The sequence below is a fragment of the Macaca nemestrina genome, chromosome 12 (genome assembly GCF_043159975.1).
Source record: "Macaca nemestrina isolate mMacNem1 chromosome 12, mMacNem.hap1, whole genome shotgun sequence".
Classification (NCBI taxonomy): Eukaryota; Metazoa; Chordata; class Mammalia; order Primates; family Cercopithecidae; genus Macaca; species Macaca nemestrina.
Window position 1 is genome coordinate 5,519,247 of NC_092136.1, and position 16,446 is coordinate 5,535,692.

The 16,446-nt window shown below is 53.6% G+C and overlaps 2 protein-coding genes across 3 annotated transcripts in view; both read right to left on the bottom strand.

The window, feature by feature from the left end:
• Nucleotides 1–2,316, bottom strand: part of LOC139357411 (small integral membrane protein 38) — a 31,871-nt gene extending 29,555 nt beyond the window's left edge. Inside the window, exon 1 of the mRNA XM_071074129.1 lies at nt 1,418–2,316. The gene's annotated coding sequence lies outside the window, so the exon portion shown is untranslated. The remainder of the gene's footprint in view (nt 1–1,417) is intronic.
• Nucleotides 1–16,446, bottom strand: part of LOC105469720 (two pore segment channel 2) — a 202,702-nt gene that overhangs the window by 120,530 nt on the left and 65,726 nt on the right. The gene's annotated exons all lie outside the window — the stretch shown is intronic.

Sequence of the window (16,446 nt, forward strand, 5' to 3'; positions counted from 1 at the left end):
TGCACGCACCCACACGTGTGCACCAAAGCTGGAGACTCACACTACCACCACAAACTCAGCACACCTACCCAGCCCTGCCCCAGGTCTCTGATGTCACCAGACCTCTAAAGCCAGGAAGAGATACAAATGCATTGAAGCATGTTCACAGGGGAACACACGGCAACAAGGGCCACACCCTCCACCTGGAACCTAAGCCACTCGGAAGGCCACACAAGGAGGAAGCAGGGCAGAGTTGGGAACCTGAGACCAACCTAGAACCTATTCCTGTATCAGCTCATTCACTCACTCACCGTTCACATGCAAAGTCCCTGAGCACCTACTATGTTCCAGGCACAGTGCTAAGCCCTGAAAACACAGCGGGGAATGCAACAAGCTCTCCTGGGCTTCCAGCCAAGCCGGGAAAGAGACTGTGAGCTAACCAAGCCCCAGCTCTCCCTGGACATGCCAGGTGCCCGTGAGCGAGTCTTCAGCCTCTCTAGAGCCTCAATTTGCCCTCTCAAAATGGGGAGTGATGGGGAGCAGGGGCTGTCACCCAGGGGACCCACAGAGGGACATTTGGCAATGTCTGGAGACATATTTGGTGGTCATGCTGGGCAGTGGTGGGGTGGGGATGCTACTGGTATCTGGTGGGTAGAAGCCAGGGATGCTGCTAAACATCCTAAAATGTACAGGACAGCCTCCACAAAGAGTGGCCCTGTCCAAAACGTGTATAGTGCTGCCACAGCGGAGAAACCCCGGCTTGGAGGAATTGACGAGCCTGCAGTTGGAGAGGCTGCAGCACTGAGCCTGGCAGCTGGACAGTCCCTGACAAAGGTGTATTCCCTTCTCCAGCTGTTCTTGAGGCCCTTACTGAGACCAGGGGACCCTGAGCCCTGCAGGGCCCCAGGCCATTGAGGTATACACAGCCTCTCTGCCTGTCCACCCAGGTCCCAGGGCAGGGCCATGTCAGTGGAACCCACAGCCAGCACACAGACAGGAGGAAAACAGCCCAGGCCTAATTCCTCACCTCTGTTGGTCCTGGGTTTCTTGAACACCCATCAGGACTCAGGGTCTCCCCTCCCACAAGGTCCCAGCAAGGCTGCATGCAGCCTGCGCTCACCCATCAGGTCCCTCTCCTGCTGCACCTCCCCAGCCTCCCCAGCTGAGAGGCAGGATCTTCCTTCCAGACCTGGGCAGTCTGGGGCAAGAGTCCTCCCTCTGTGGGTCTTGGTTCCCCACATAATGAGAATCAAAATAACTGCAGCCCCAAGTCACGGCGTGGGTTTGGGGTAGGACCTGAGTGTCCCTCCTCAAACACAGAACCTTCTGACCACCAGTGCTGTTCTCTGTGGGACTGCATTCGTTTGTTCTCACGCTGCTAACAAAGACATACCCGGAACGAGGTAATTTTTAAAGGAAAGACGTTTAATTGACTCACCGTTGCACATGTCCAGGGAGGCCTCACTATCGTGGCAGAAGGCAAAGGAGAAGCAAGATACATCTTCCATGGCAGCAGACGAGAGAGAACGTGTGTAGGTGAACTCCCCTTTATAAAACCGCCAGATCTTGAGACTTGCTCACTACCACAAGAACAGCACAGGTGAAACCGCTCCGCCAGATCTCGAGACTTGCTCACTACCACAAGAACAGCACAGGTGAAACCGCTCCGATGATTCAGTTATCTCCACCTGGCCCCACTGCTGACACGTGGGGATCATTACAATTCAAGGCGAGATTTGGGTCTGACACAGCCCAACCACATCAGGGATCCCAACCCTGGAGAAAACAAAAGGGTCAAACACTTCTTTTTCTGCAGTGCGTAACTGTGGACTTCAGACACAGCAGAGTCAGGAGGACTCCTGTCCTTTGACCTGAGGCCAAGAGCCTGCTCTGACCTCTCATCACGCTTCCCCTGTGCCCAGGTCAGAAGTCTATGCCCAGGCCTGCTCCTGCTGGAGGCCCCTCATCCCCACTAAGAGCCTGCCACGGACTAGACATGTTGGGCTACAGGGGCCCTGCACCAGGGCAGTCATCATCTTTACCAGCACAAAAACCCCCTTGATGACAGAGCCTCAGCAGGCCCCGGCCTTGACCCTGGCTTTCACGGTCCATTGGGTTTTGTTATAATTTACCATTTCCACTAGATGGGTGGTTCCAAGTTCATTCACTTGTGCCACAAGCATTTATTGGACCACCTACTGTGTATCAGGTGCTGTGGACAGGGATGTACGTGACTCACAACTTCATCGGGGCATGGAGAGTCTGTCCACCACCGTCAGGAGCATCGTGAGGAGTTGGTGCCGCTCTGGGGACTCCACGTGAGAGCCCCTTGGGTCACTGAGGGAAGAGACACAAAACACAAGAAATTTGCAACCCAAGGGAGACCTACGGAACAGGAGCGGGGCCGGCAGCACCCTCACCCTGAAATAACCACCTGCCAATGATGTCGGTTAAATCACAGCCAGGTTCCCGCGTGGATGCAGATCTAGGAGGCCTAATGGGGTGAGACCTGACCTGGGAAAGCTACACGGCATCAAGGGATTGAGTCCCAGTTCTGCCACTCATACTGTTCCACCTTGGACAAATAAGTGGTTCTCTTGTAAACCCAGTTTCCCCACCCTGAGAAATGGGGCCAGGAACCTGCTAGGGGGTGAGGAGAGTGGGTAGACTCTGATAAAAATGTTTGTGTTTGGGCTGGGTGGCTCAGCCCACACAGTGATAGGGAAGGTGCCCCCAGGCTGGACAGAGAGGAGGAGGAGAACCCCTGGGGCACAGGCAAGCAGCAGCTGCCCAGGGCTGGAAAGGACAGGCAGACGTGGCTCATTCAGCAATTGTATCTTCTAAGCAGTGGGCAGGATCCAGCCTTGGGGTCCCCTGGACAAGGTCACTCATATGGTTTGGCTCTGTATTCCCATCCAAATCTCATGTTGAATTATAATCCCCAGTGCTGGAAGAAAGGCCTGGTAAAGCCAGGCGCAGTGGCTCACGCCTGTAATCTCAGCACTTTGGGAGGCTGAGGCGGGCAGATCAGGAGGTCAGGAGATCGAGACCATCCTGGCTAACACTGCAAAACCCTGTCTCTACTGAAAATACAAAAAATTAGCCAAGTGTGGTGCTGCATGCCTGTAGTCACAGCTACTCGAGAGGCTGAGACAGGAGAAACACTTGAACCCGGGACGTGAAGGTTGTGATGAGCTGAGATTGCACCACTGCACTACAGCCTGGGCAACAGAGCGAGATTCTGTCTCCAAAAAAAAAAAAAAGAAAGGCCTGGTGAGAGGTGATTTCGTCATGGGGGCAGATTTCCTCCTTGCTTTTTGGGTCATAGTGAATGAGTTCTCACGAGATCCAATTGTTTAAAAGTGTGTGGCTCCTCCCCCGTTTTCTCTTCCCTTTTCTCCAGCCATGTAAGACATGTCTGCTTCCCCTTCACCTTCTGCCATGATTGTAAGTTTCCTGAGGCCTCCCCAGCCATGCTTCCTGTACAGCCTGTGGAACTATGAGCCAGTTAAACCTCTTTTCTTTATAAATTACCCAATCTCAGGTACTTCCTTATAGCAACGTGGGAATGAACTAATACAGTCACCCTGCAGTTCTGAGGGCAAACAGTTGGGCAAAGGCTGACGCCAGCACCAAAACCCGCAGGGTGGCCCAACAGCTTCGCATCTGTTGTTCACAGGTGGCAGAGCAGCCTTGGCCAACAGCTGCCCAGGTGGACAAGGGTGGCTGTGACAGGGACAGCCTGGCCAGCTGCAGCTGCTAGTGGCCACAGGACGTAAGCACTGCAGGGCACTGTAGACAAAAGTGAATTCACACCAAAGGGTCACAGACATAAATGTAAAACCTACAACTACAAACCTGGAAGAATACAGAGCTAAAGTTCTGCAACTTTGAGTTAAGCATGAGTTTTTAGGTATGACTCAAAAAGTACAAAGTATAAAAGAACAAAATCATAAATTAGACCTCATCAAAATAGAAATTTCTTCTCAAAAGACACTGCTAATAAAGTGAAAAGACAAGTCACAGGCTAGGAGACAATATTTCCAAATTGCATATATTATAAATGTCTCTCATCTAGAACATAGAAGAACTCTTACAACTCAGTCATAAAATAAACAACGCCTATTTTTTAAATACACAAAATTTGAACTGACACTTCACCAAAGAAGAAAAGAGACGGCAAATAAGCAACTGGATGGCAAACTGAAAAGATGTTCAACAACATTAGAGAGTTGGTAAAGGCAAATTAAAACTACCATACTTACTAAAGTGGCTAAAATTTAAAACTGACAATACCAAGTGTTGACAAAGATGTGGAGCAACTGGAACTCTCATACCTTGCTGTTGGGAATGTAACACAATGCAGCCATGTCGGGAAAGAGTTTGGCAGTTTCTTATACAGTTAAATATACACTTAACATACAATCCAGTGATAATCCCACTTCTGGCACGTGTCCAAAAGAAATGAAAACATATGGCACACAAAGACCCGGATACAAATGTTTGCAGCAGCTTTATTCATAGTAGCCACAACTGGAGACAACTTGAATGTCCATTAACCAGTGAGTGGGAAAGCAAGCTGTGGCATATTCATAAAACCCAGTCTTCGTGCAATGGTCACACAATACTCAACAGTAAAAAGGAACTATCTACAGATACATGCAACAACATGGGTGAATCTCAAACACATATGACAAGTGATACAGTCACAGGCAGACAGCTGCACACTGCACACTTGCATTTCTATGGCATGCTGGAAAACCACAGGAATGAAAACCAGGTCATTGGTTTCTAGGGGCTGGGGTGGGGGCAGGCTTTGACGGCCAAGGGGCAGCATTGAGGGACTTCTGGGAGACAGCACTGTCCTATGCCTGGACCAAAGTGGTCGTTGCATGATTGTGTCTTTGTCAGAAGTCATCAAACTGTAAAAAGAGCCACTTTTGCTGTGTGCTAATTATGGCTCAATAACACCCCACCAAAAAAAAAAAAAAAATCACTTCACTGTCCTCATCATTGAAAGTAAAGACACTGAAGGAAGGGGAGGAGCACTCCCTACATGGCAGAAATGGTGTTGAACGACCGAGGAGCTGCATTCCCTGTGGTCAGGTACCCAGGAGGCCCTGGGTTCTCTCCATTTTACAAATGAGTGAATGGAGGCCTGGAGGTGCCAGGTCACCCAGTGCCACCCAGGAAGGCTGGAATGGAGTTGGGACTTCCACCAGGACTGACTGCAGCGTCACCCCCCAAACCACTAAAGCTGTCCTGGGAGAGACCTTGGGTATCAAGCCAGCCTCCTCCTCCTGTTTTCCAGAGGAAAGGATGAGGCCTCAGGGGGCCCGACCCATCCAGGCTCACGAAGAGAGCGACAGAATCAGAATGCAGAGGGAGCCAGGCCTCATTTGTCAACAAACACCTTCCTATGACAACCTTGGGAATAGAAAAGACCCCAAGACGTGACAGGAATGAGGTCCGAAGCCATGACAGGAACAAAGTCTGAGGCCGCATGCAACACAGGTGCACCAGGGTGAGCCCCGCCCCTGCCCTCAGGGAGCTCCCAGCCCCATCTGGCACAAGGTCACCTCCCAGACCCTGGGCAAGTGGCTCGCCAGACACACCCAAGAGGTGCAAACACCTCTCAGCAGTTCCCTCCTGAAAGCGACACTGGGACCTTGGTGATGATGGAAGCTGGGGGTTCCCCATGGGGGCACTAGGGTTAGAGCAGGGAGCGAGCGGGACCCAAGACATGCCTCAGGCCTGTCCAGGAGGGATTCCAGCCCCAGGAGAGGGCGAAGAGAGGAACGCCGTTTCCAAGCCAGAGAAGCAGTGAGAGTCCACACTGCATTTCCCGGTCTGCAGGGAAGGGCAACAGCAGGTGGGTGGGTCAGGCACCAGACCTTTCTAGACTGGCTGCAGGACCTCTACACCCCACCTCGGTTCTGATCAACAGTTCTGGGAGTTCCAAAATGCAAGTGCTCAGCTCTTTAACCCAGGAATTCCCAGCCAGCAGGCAGAGCCTTCGGGAACACACGTGCAAGATGCCCCACCTAGAGGCAGGAATGTGGCTGAGGCATTTGCACCATCAGGAAGGTCTGAACACCTGGGGAGGAGAGCCGCTCCCTCCGCCTCTTAGTGCTTCCCACCCTAGCTTCCCATCATGGCTGGGCCACCTACCAGCTTCTCTGTGCCTCAGTTTCCTCATCCGGGAATTGTGGATTGCAATCCTATCTACACCCCAGTCTCTCACGGAGATGGTGTATGTAAAGTACATCACCTGGCACACAGCTAGTAGCCATGAGGCAGCCAGCCCAGGGTTGTTCTTGGGAACATGGGACAGCCCACTGCCTGGAAATTTGGTGGCTCTGGGATTGGCCAGATGTCTTCCATGGAAAACCAGGCAGCCCATGCTGAGACACAGTGGCCCATCGAGATATCACAGTCTGGGAACCTTTCCGGGCCACCCCTGGGCAGCTGGGACAGTGCCAGGGACCTTGGCCAGCTCACATCAGGAGGCTCCCCTGCCAGGCTGCCTGCACCCTCCTCCGGCAAGGCCTAGCCTAGATGTACAGACACCCAGAGGGAAGCGGCTCCGGGACAGCAGAGGTGGGGGACTGCCTTCGGACCCTCTGTTTAGGACAGCACAATGCTAAGAGGACCTCCAGGACAAGAGCCAGCAGGGACCACAAGCTGACAGGCCTCTGACGTCACCAGACCTCTAAAGTCAGGAATAGATACAAATGCGTCGAAACACGGTCACAGGGGAACACAATGCTGGAGAGGACCCGCTCTGATGGAAGGAGGACTCGGCTCTCTTGAAACACGGATGGAAAACTCCAGAAGACAGATATCCTTATTTATGAGGTGCCCCAATCCCTGAGCAGGCAGTAGACCCTGCCACCCTTCGAAGCCCACTGAGCTTCTGCAAGATGGATTTCCTGGGATCGGACAGCACCTCCTCCCCGACTCCCTGGGAGTGTCCTCTACAGTAGGGAGCCTGAGTAAACAGAGGGGCCACTGAGGCTTACGGAAGTCATGTTCCCTCTCAAGGCCGGCCACAGAGCCAGACATGGCAGAGCCAGGACTGGAGCACAAGATTCTGATTCCAGCGCTCCATGTCTTTCCCTGGCCCTCCTCCCTACACAGGTAGATTCCACCTACCCAGGAAAATCCCACTCCTGCTCCCGTCACCCCCATCAAGGCTCCCACCCAGGAAGTGAGTTTTTGGAAGGATGGCAAGATTCATCACCTTGAAAGAACACTTACATTCCTTCTTCCATTAAAAAGAAAAGAATTTATTATTTTATTATCATTATTATTATAATTAAGAGAGGGTCTCACTCTGTCTCCAACTGGACTCTCTATTGTGGTCCATGTGTCTATGTGTCTGTTTTTAGCCAGTACCATGCTGTTTTGGTTACTATGGCTTTGTAGTATATTTCGAAGTCAGGTAGTGTGATGCCTCGTTTTGTTCTTTTAGCACCAGATTGCTTTGGCTATTGGGGTGTTTTGTGGTTCCCTATGACTTTCAGGATTTTTTTTTCTATTTCTGTGAAGAATGTCATTGCTATTTTGATAGGGATTGCACTGAATCTGTAGATCACTTTAGGTCATATGTGGGGACATTATTAACCATTATTTCTTCAACCTAAAAGTTCATTTCTTTCTTTTGATTTTGAAGGACATTAAAATATCACTGTGGGTCCCTGCAAGTATCATGGACCCAGGTACTGTGCATCCTGGAGGCACCACCCCATCTCCGTCCACCCCAACAACTGGCACATTCTCCTGGCACACAGTAGGTACGCACCAGGCTGCCTTGCTGCAGAGGTCCCAGCAGCTAGAGAGAGGTCAGCTGGCCTGTGCTTTCTACTCCCTGTCCCCGGTTATCGCCTGTGCCTCCTCCCAGGCACTGGGTGGATAAAGTTCTTTGCTATAATCTGCTCCTTCTGAGGGTGCCTTTCCACTGGCCGCCCTGCACAAACAGCCCCACTCTGGCTGCCACCCGCTCGGCTCCAGACTCCTGATATGAATGCGGAGGTTAGATATTCTTGACACCGCTTTAATTTTTCAAATAGCAAGCCAGTTACCAAGCACGTTGGCACCTGGGCCCGGTTCCACCACGACTTGGCAGGGCCCACGCAAGCTGCTGGCAGTGATGGATGCGTGCCCCTCGGCACACCCCACACCCACCCGGCCGCAGCCGCACCAGCCCCAGGACCTCACGCAGCCAGCCCCCGGCAGCTGTGAGGCCCGAGTGCCAAGACACAGAGTGGGCTTTTCCGAGGCCGGGATCCGGCTGGGCGGGCTTCCCAGCATGGCCTCTGGGAAATGTGTGCAAGGCCTCTCATCCATCTGCAGGGACTGAGCTGTTCGGAGGGCCTGGGGCTGAGCGATTTCATGTATTTTCCCACCCACTCGGCCTCACTCTCCCTCAGCCTCGCGCCAAAACAAAATCATTTTAAAAATAAAAAGTAACAGGCGATACAGAAGCTCTCAGAGCTGGATAGAACTTAGCCATCAGAGGGTCCCATTCACTCCTGGTACAGTTGGAGACACTGAAGCTGGCACCAGGAGGCTGAACAGCCAAGACTAGAGCCAGGGTTTTGGCTATCAGAGGGGACAGTCGCTCAGCAGTTCTCAGGAGCGTGGGAGCCAGGCGGTGGGTCCAATCCCCAGCTCTGCCACTCGTGAGCTCTGCAACTCCGGGCAAATCGCTTCCCCACTCTGTGCCTCAGTCTCCCCATCCACAGAGTACGACCGACTCAGGACCTGCCTCTCAGGCTATTGTCAGGAAGACAGGGTCATCAGCGTGCGGGGAGAGGCGGGCCCCAAGCAAGGCTGGACAGTCACCGCACAGGGTACAGAACCCTGGAATGGCAGGGTCCCTGAGGAAGGTCAGAGTCAGACCCCTGCAGCAGGTGAGCCATAAAGGCCATCCCGGACCACACTCCACAGTGAGGCCTGCACCTGAATCCATGTACCAGGCCACCAAGAAGGGCCGTCTGTCCGTCAGGCACCGTCTGGTGCTGCTAGACCTCTGGGAAGGACTCCAGTTCCTGACTTGTGGGAACTGGCAAGTACTAGGTAGAGAGACTGGAGCCCGAGGGGACATCAGAGCCCTCTGGACAGGCCCAGAGAAGGGTTGCGTGCGGCCCCAGGCGCCCAGCCCAAGGACTCAGACCCCACCAGGTATGAGCCCTCTTCAACCTCACAGCAGAGAGGGCTCCAAGGCAAAACCCCTCCCCTGCCTGCCTCCCTTTTGAAAAGCCTGAAGCCCCATCTGATCAGCCCTCGAATGTCCCCTAAATGCCTCTAAACGGGAGGTGGGGTTCAGCCTCTCGCAGACAAGTGTGCCTGAGAGCCTCAGATGAGCCAGGGGCCACTCAGCAGAGGCTCAGGCTGGAGGGACAGGGCCCTGTGCAGGTGCAGTTTGATGAGGGTGGAAGGACACAGATGACGCCTGGACCAGCGTCACCCACACACCAGCCCCTGGCCACGCAGCCGCTGATCACTCAGTACGTGGCTGGTGAGACTGATAAACTGTGATTTTTTTAAAACATATTTAATTTTCATTATTTTACATTTTAAAACTGAAGCAATAATTGGATTGTTTGTAACTCAAAGGATAAATGTTTGCGGGATGGATACCCCATTCCCCAGGACGTGCTGATTTCACACCTCATGCCTGTATCCAAACATCTCATGGACCCCACAGGTACATACACCTACTACAGACCTGCAGAAAAATTCATTAAATTTAATTTTTAAACCCGAAGCCATGTGGGCCAGGCGAGGTGGCTCACGCCTGTGATCCCAACACTTTGGGAGGCCGAGGCGGGCAGATCACGAGGTCAGGAGTTGGAGACCAGCTTGAGCAACATGGTGAAACCCCGTCTCTACTGAAAATAAAAAAATTAGCTGGGCGTGGTGGTGTGCACCTGTAATCCCAGCTAGTAAGGAGGCTGAGGCAGGAGAATCATTTGAACCCAAGAGGCGGAGATTGCAGTGAGCCGAGATAGCACCACTGTACTCCAGCCTAAGCGACAGAGTGAAACTCCGTCTCAACAACAACAACAAAAAAAAACTGAAGCCATGTGAAACGGCCTCTTGTTCAACACAACTTTATTATCTAGGTAGGCCGTTCAACATGTAGTGTCTGAAGTAAGAGGTGCTCTCGATGTAAAAAAACGTACTGGATTTTTAAGACTAGTACACACAAAAGAATGCAAAATATCCCAATAATTGTAATATTGATTATGTGCTGATTCAATATTTTGGATGGACTGGGTTAAATAAAATGTGATTAAAATTCATTTCACCAGTTTCTTTTTACCTTTCTAATGTGGCTACTCAAAAATTTTAAATTATCTCTGTGGTTCGCATGACAAATGCTGCCCAACTTACGATGGGGTTACGTCCCAACAAACCCATCCATTGAATCAAATGCATTGAATCCACCTGAACATCACAGCATAGCCTGGCCCACCCTATGTGTGCCCAGATCACTGCCATTAGCCTACAATTGGGTAAACTCATCTAACACAAAGCCTGCTTTATAATAAGATGTTTACTATTTCATGGAATTTACGGATGTTCTACTGAAGGCATATGGCTTTCACACCATTGTGAAGTCAAGAAATCCCTAAGGTGCATCCTAAGTTGGGAGCCATCTGTCTACAGCTAATCCTTAAACAACACGGGATTCAACTGCCAGCTTCACCTATAGGCAGGTTTTCTTCCACCTCTACCACCCCTGAGGCACAAAGACCAACGTCTCCTCCCACTCCCCCTCCTTCCCCCACTCCTACTCCTCCCCGCTTCTCCTCCTCCTCTTCCTCTTCCTTCTTCCTCCCCTCCCCCTCCTCTTCCTTCTTCCTCCTTCCTCTCTCTCCCCCTCCTTCCCCCCTCCCCCTCCTCCTCTGACTTAGCCTCTTTGATGTAAGATGACAAGGATGGAAACCTTTATGATGATCCACTCCCACTTATTGAATAGTAAACATATTTCTCTTCTTTATGATTTTCTTAATAACATGTTCTTACTTTATTGTAAGAACACAGTATGTAATACATGTAACATACAAAATACCTGTCCGTCAACTGTTGATGTTATCAGTGAGGCTTCTGGTCAACAGTCGACTATTCCTAGTTCAGTTTTGGGGGAGTCGAAAGTTACAAGCAGGTTTTCACTGCGTGGGGGAGGGGGTCGCACCCCTCACACGTGCATTGTTCAAGGGGAAACTGCATGTCTATTGGGCCCTAGTGTTGTTTTGGAGCCTTCGCTGATTTGCTGCTTTTGAACTCGCTGGTTAAGGTGGTAATAAACACAGCAGAGCCCTCACCAACCCTCGCCGAGCACCAGTCTGGGAGTGAAGCTTACATTCTCCAGCTGCCCTGAGTGATCCCAGCATTCCGACAAGATAGGACCCATCAATCCCTCTCCGGGCCCAGAGAGATGGAGTCACTTGCCCACGTCACAAAGCAAGGCCTTGGGGGATCTCATATCTGCAGGCCTGAGGTGGAGGCCCTGGGAGGGCGCCCGGCCTCCCCTCCTCCCTCCAGCTCCTCAGCCATATTCTGCCCTGGATTTTCCCAGGGACTGGGGGCCTTTCTCAGTTCCTAAAACCAGCAGTGAATCCAATCCCAGGAGAGCCGCCTCCGGCCGCTGTCTACCAGAAGCAGGGGAGGGGAGAAGAGAGACCAGAGACTGCAGACCTGGAAGGCCAGAAAAGGGAAGGGGAAGTGGGCCAGCGGGGAGGGGCATGGTGGGGGGGCGCCCAGGGATGCAAAGGCACTTAGCCCCTGCAAGGGCCAGGAGGGAGGGCAGGGGGAAGTAGGAGGACCCCACCCCTCGCCCAGCCAGCAAAGGACGCTTGGGCACCTGGCGTGCACCCACCACTGTGCTCAGTGTTGGGGTGCAGTGGTAGGAGGGGCCTCAGCCTCACAGAGCTGGCATCGGCGGCAGGGACCGGTGCTGACCACCCTAATGGTCAAGCAGAATGCTTGCGGCGTGCAAGGTCACAAAGGTCTGGGTTCAAACTCTAGCTGAGCCCCACTGTGTGACCCTGGGCTACCGTGGGCTGCAGCCCACTGGCGTGAGGAGAGACCTCGAAGGTGCAGGGAACTCTGGGGCTTCCCCACCCCCATGAGTAGAGGAGATTCAGAGGCCTCCGCAGAGCGCACAGAAAGGCCAGCTCAGCCCCCAGCGCCCCCACACACCCAGCCTGAGCACTTCCTTCACTCGCTAGATCAGGGCTGCACACAAGATGTCACCGGCTCTGCAACCTACGTCTCTGCAAACCACTGATGCCACCCACTCCCGCTCTCACAGGGAGCTGACTCGGTTTGCCCAGGGTCCCTGAGCGGGCAGGAACAGCTCAAGGTGTTCTGGCTCCCCTCCCCTCGCCCCACTGCCGTGGGTCTAGAAGATTAAAAGAAAATTTCCCCAGGAAGCCTGCAGAGACACACCCAGCCCCGTTTCTGAGATCACAGGCCAGGAGCCCCCAGAGGCAGGGACAGAATGACAAATGCTTCTTAGGGGACACAAATGCCTCCTGCTGCGCGTACAGAGTGCTGCCCTATTATCCACCAATGCAGAGAGCACTGCTGCAGGGCGAGGGCTCCGGAATGTTTGCAGGACGCATAGCAGAGCTGTGAGTCAGCCGAGGCAGGGAGGAGGCCGCACAGCAGGGCAGGCAGGTGGGGAGCCGGGCGTGAGGTCAAACCCTCCATGCAGAACTAGGGTAAACAGTGGCCCAGGACCAGCCCTTGGGCGGCATTCTCCATGGCCCAGCCCAGGTAACATCAGAACAGTGCCCAGGAGGAGGAAAGGCACTCACCAGGAGGGAAGGCATTTGCTCTGGGTCCTTCCGGGACTCGGGGCCAAGACTCTGGACTCCCAGCACAGTGCTCTCTCACCCAAGCGCTGCCTGGGCACGGCTGTCCCTGGATATGAATGAAACCTTGCAGATTTGAAGAGTATTCTAGCCCTCCCTGGAAGCCTGGCTGCTCAGAGGTGCTGTCTCACGACGGGATCATGTACGAAGACCTGGGGCCCTACCTCGAACTGGCCGTGTGACCTGGGACAGGCAAGCCACTTATGGGTCTGAGCCCCAGTTTCCCCACCTGGAAAAGGGACAGGAATTCCTACCACGCTAAGCACACGTACAGTTCCAATGAGATAAGAATCAAAGCACCCACTGTGTGCCAGGCACTGGGTAGGGGCTTTGCACGTGGTGTCTGTTGTCTGTGCCACACCCTCTCCACGTTAGGGAGGCAGAAATGGGCACGTGGAGAAGCCAGCTTGCCGTCAGCCACACTCCGAGGATGTGGCAAGGCCAGAACCTGGAGGTTCAAGCCCCCGCAGCGCAGCGCCTCCAGCAGGCTTCCAGAGGGCATGGGACCCTCTGCCCTCACCTGCCTGGGAGCCCCTCAGAGTCCAGGAAGACAGACGTGTGAGGGTACAGCTGCAGGGAGGGCAGGGCGGATCCGAAGGCTCTCTGGGCTGGGGAAGGATGGCTGAGCCGGGATCCATTTTCCACGTGGGTCCTGAGCACACTGCTCTTCACTCCAAGTTCTCAGCCACTTGGGAACACACTCTTCTTTAATTCTCCAAGCAATGCTCCCACTGCCCTCTGAGCGGTACACCCCACCCGGGGCCTCCCCAGAGTCCCTGGGGATCAGGCTGAGACAGATGGGCAGGGGCTTAACCCCCTCCAAGCTGCCCTCCACCAGCTGCCTCTGCTCCTGCTCTCAGGCCCACCTTGCCCCCTGCCTCTTGCTGGGCACCCCAGGGTCGTGGTGGGGCTAGGCGCTCCCAAAGGCCTGGGCTCGGGATGACTGGCACTGAATAATGCCCTACTGCTCCCAGGGCCCCTGTGCAGGGTGGCACCATCTCCTTCTCTCCAGTGCCTCTGCCCGGCTCCCAGGGCCCTCCCGACCAAAACCACCAATCCAAGCCTCAGTGATACAGAGTACTCCAGCCAACATTTCACCAGCTGCCCAAAAATCCCGGGGGAGGTGGTCAGCTGGGCTTGAGGACAGCCACCCCAGCCCTGGGACAGCCACTCCCAGGCAGGACGCGTCCTGCCTCTCACGTCACACCCCTTCCTAGATGCCCACATCTGTATGATGGGATGAGAAAAACTTCTCTTTATGGAAGAAAATCTACAGAGAGCCCTGAGCAGGAGCCTGGCAGGGATCTAACACGCACCCAACAGCTGCTGCCACTTCCTTCCCTAGGTGGGCCTTCTGCAGCTCGGCCCCCTCAGCCTGTGCATGACTTTGCCCACTGCACATTTGGAAAGTGAAGCTCAAGCCTGAGACCAAAGGCACACAGGGGCGTGTGCATGCTTGAGTCTTATGGGTATGTGCTGTGTGCCTGTGTGCATGCATGCCCAGGCAGGTACGTGTGTGTGGATGTGCAGAAACATATACATGTGTGCATGCATGCCCAGGCAGGTACGTGTGTGTGGGTGTGCAGAAACATGTACGTGTGTGCATGCATGCCCAGGCAGATATGTTTGTGTGGGTGTGCAGAAACATGTACGTGTGTCCATGCATGCCCAGGCAGGTACATGTGTGTGGGTGTGCAGAAACATGTATCCGTGTGTGTTGGTGTGTGGAAGCATGTATGTGTGTGTACATGTTTGTATAGGTGTGTTGTGCCTGTGTGTGCATGTAAGTATATGTGTGGCTCACATAAGAAAGTTCCTTAAATTATAACCACCTTGGAGTATGTCACACTTATTGCTGCCATGATTATAGCAGTGGTCACCTTCGGGCACCTAGTGAGTGCCCAGCTATGCACTTGTCCAGTGAGGACCCCGGCCAGGATTAAATTCCAGCCTTTGTGACTCCAGAACCTGCAGACGGGCACCCCCCACCTGCACCTGGCATGTCAGGGATCTAGCAGACAGGAGCGTGTGGACACCTGACCCAAGGGCTCTGCAGCAAACGGCCCAAGCCCATCTGCTGGACTCTGAGCCGCTCTTGCAGCCGGACTCTCTCATGTGACCTGTGCACCCAGCCTGTTTGCCACACGGCGTCCGGGCCTTTCTGACCCCCGCCAGCCAGCGGGCATCGGCAGGACCCTGGGAAAGTAACAGTGATATAGTCAGGGCCACCTCCTCGTCTCCTGCTCCATGCTAAAGAGATAGTCAGACCAAGACTGGAGGCCTCTAGGAGGGACCAATAGAGCCACCTGCAGAGGAGCGGCCCAAATGCTGCTGTGAGCGTGGGGTATCCCACCTCCTCACACCAGCCCCACCAGCAGGTCGATGGCCCCACTCTACAGGTGAGGAAACCGAAGCACAATGTGGACCCCTGCCTGAGGTTACCCAGCTAACATGCTGCAGCCGTGGTGCACAGCCAGCCGTGGCTTCCATTCAGACATGCTACTCCAAGGAGACCCCCAGACCTCCCCAGCAAGGCTGCCCTCTCTCCCCACCCTGATTCTGGGCCAAGGTCACGTCCCCAGGCGGCTGAGTCTCTGATCCCATGAGAATGCGAGCCACAAGGATAGGACTCGGTCTGTTCTGTCCCCAGCGGTGCCCCAGCACTGTGACATGTGCTTGGCTCAAGGAAGGTGTTCAGAAAGTGCTGAATGAATGGATGAGTGTGTGAGTGAATGAATAAATGGGCTGCCTCAGGCTCGGCTCAGAGTCAGGGTCCTGAGGTCCTTTGCGGGTTGGAATCTTCACTCCACACTGGGTCGCACAGCCTTATACAAAAGTCACCTCACCCCTTGACTACTCCACCTGTAAAATAATGACAGAGCTATTGCAGGGGCTGGTGGTGGGATTACATGAGTGAGGCCAGTGCTGGGCACAGTGGTACTTGCTGCCACTCTCACCATCACGGATCTCAGGTCTTCAAAGCTGGTTTGCCCCTAATGCCCTAACTCCAGGGGTTCCCCCAGATTATCTCTCCCAAGAAGCCCATGATTGGTATCTGGGCCCCTGAGAAGCACCCGAGCTGCCCTCCTCGTGTGTGTTAGGTCCATCCATACAACACCCAGAGGACACCGAGAGGCCACCCAAATCCTCATGTTCTAAGAGACAAGAATCTTTGCCAAATGTATCGGGCAGGATGAAATTTGACCACACGTAACTTTCCTATCGTGTAAAAGAAGTCCAGGGATAGGCAGTCCAAGGCACCAAGAAGTCAACAGGATCCAAGCTTTCTTCCAACTAATTCACCACCCTCAGGGCATGGTTCTCAACCTCATAGTCTAAGATGGCTGCAAGAGCTCCAGTCATCACATCCACATTCCAATCAGCAAGGGATGTGGAAGGGAGAAAGGAGGTGTGCCTATTCCCTGGAAGGAGACTTCCTAAAAGACCCACTCTGCTCAGATCTCATTGGCCAGAACTGAGTCACACACTCAGTGGTAGATCATGACAGTGATGATCCCTAATTTATTCACACTCCCCCACATGACTGTTTGACTCTGTCACTCCTCCCACCAGGAGA